Below are 2,613 nucleotides of genomic sequence, written 5' to 3' on the forward strand. Positions count from 1 at the left end.
AATTGCATCATATCATGATCATACACGATTTCACATTGAATTTCAGTTTTAGGGTTCTTCGTGTTCATCACAAAATTGACCCCCTTAGAGTGAAAATAAATGAATTATGAGGGCACCATCATGTTCCTCGTGAAAAACCGAGTGAGATAGACCCTTTGATTGATCAAAACAACTCAGTTTTCAGAAAATTCAAAATCAAGTTAGGGATGTGTTCTTGGCGCCATTTTTTGTTCAGAAATTCAAATGGTTCGTTTTAAAATATAATTAAATGGAAGCGTGTTATTTACAAGCTGAGCGCGCAGCTCAGTTGGCAAGTGTTTTGGTTGGTAACCTCCAGGTCGTGGGTTCAAACCCTTGTGAGACCAAACCCTCTTTTTTAACACTATTTTCTTTCATTTTCTTTTACAACTTCATTTAATTATTTAATACATCAAATTAACTTATTTTTTCTTCATTTTTTAAACACCTCTTATTTAATATACCTATTTTGACAATATTAAAAAAAATCACAAAAAAAAGATTTATTTAATGTGTTTTTAATTAGGTTTAAAATGACATATTTTTAAGTGTTTTAAATACTTTAAATATTGTTTTATTTGATTTTTTTTCAAACCTAATCACTTGTAAATATTTTTGTGATCAAACCCTAATCACTTAGGTCTTAATTAAGCATTAAAACTTGTTTTAAACTTAATTAAGTTAATTTCTTTCAAATTCAAATCGTTTTAAAACGAGCGATCACAATTCTTTTCAAAAACGAATAAACCATTTCTTTTTGAAACTATTGATTAAATTTCAATTGATCAATTGATTTTCAAAACGAAGTGGGGCCTCTCGAATATTAGAGAGTGTAAGTCCCATTTCTTTTCTTTTTGTACAGTTTTAAACAATAAACTTTTCAAAACAAACTTTCAAACAGTTTTTCAAAAGCGAAACCTCGCGTCTGTAAATAAACAATCAACGATGTTTTGTATATACCACGGGCCTCCACGTAGGTATAAGTCCCAAGCCCCTTTTGTACATACCCATCCCTGTACATGAAATTAGGTATTTCATTGTACATATACCGTTTTGTACATATCTCGATCAACTTGATTTTTAACTTTGAATAACAAACCAAAGATGAAGGTTTTTTCTTTAAATCTTCCCAAAAATATACCATGGGCCTCCATGTAGGTATAAGTCCCAAGCCCTTTTGTGAATACCTGTTTACATAGCTTTGAATAAATTCAAGTGGACCTCTCCCCGAGTGTGAGTCCCGAGCCCTGTGTATACAAATGGATTATGCTTACAGGTATATTTCCTTCATAAACTCCATTATACACACACACTTTGTCATATATATAATTGTTCATACTTGTTCATGTTTGTTCATACTTGTTCATGTTTGTTCATATGTGTGATATGTGTGCTTGTTCAACTTAGTACAATACTAGGTTCCCCATAGCCTCCTATTGGGCTTCGTGCAAAGAATCTCACTAGTTTAGGTTAGGACATAGAGTATGGTTTCCCGGTGAAATCGCTCTAAGAGCTCAGACCAACTATACCATGCCTCCCCTTGGGCTTTGTACAAACGAGTGACCCTCCCATAGCCTCCTCTTGGGCTTACAATGCAAGGACCCTGGATTGTCCCTCCCATAGCCTCCTCTTGGGCTTACAATGCAAGGACCCTCGGATAGCCTCCTCTTGGGCTTCGTACAAGGACCCACGGGCTTCTTATAAGCATCCCCAATATCCAAATCAAATACCCTAGGAGATTAGACATTTTTCATCTCTATGCTAGGAGTATCTCTTTTATATCATCACAAACAATCAATCAATCAATCAAACTTTTTTGCCACAAGGCTGGCTAATCAATCAAACCTTTTTGCCACAAGGCTGGCTAATCAATCAAACTGTTTTACCACCGTACTGGATGATTAATCAAAGTTTTTGTCACAAGGCTGACTTCATTGAAACTTTTGCCACAAGGCTGGCTGATTAATCAAAGTTTTTGTCACAAGGCTGACTTCATTGAAACTTTTGCCACAAGGCTGGTTAAACAAAAACATCTTTATCATTCTAAGCACCCTAAGTGGCATGGCCCCGGGCTTATAATGAAAAGATTTTCAAACAAAATCAAATGGATGTATGTGATGATATAGATTAGATACATCTAGCATTTAGACGACATTTGTCTATTTTCCTTTGCTTCCACTAGCATAAGTGGGAACTACGATTGCTCTGACTTTCTCAACATCCCTTTGAGAATACGTAGGCACAAGGTCGATCCTTGGCGAGCAAAATAAAACAACAAAAACCATTCAAACCTTAGCACCCGTAGACCCCGAGCTACAGATGCTCTGATTCCCTCTAAGGGATATGTATGCAGAGGATCGCGATGATCTTTGCGAGCATAATCAAACAAACACCTTAGGTCCCACCTATTTCACAAGAACCTCCACCCTAACAAGAATGGAATAAATAAAGCAAAGAAACCTATAGAGTACTATAGATACGTTGGGTGCTAATACCTTCCCTTCGTATAACCAACCCTCTCACCCAAGATCTCTTCCCCACTTTTAGGTTATTGCAACTTTTTTCCTTTTCCTCTTTTGGAAACAATAAAAAGTT

The sequence above is a fragment of the Vicia villosa genome, unplaced genomic scaffold (genome assembly GCF_029867415.1).
Source record: "Vicia villosa cultivar HV-30 ecotype Madison, WI unplaced genomic scaffold, Vvil1.0 ctg.000113F_1_1, whole genome shotgun sequence".
NCBI classification, from domain to species: domain Eukaryota; kingdom Viridiplantae; phylum Streptophyta; class Magnoliopsida; order Fabales; family Fabaceae; genus Vicia; species Vicia villosa.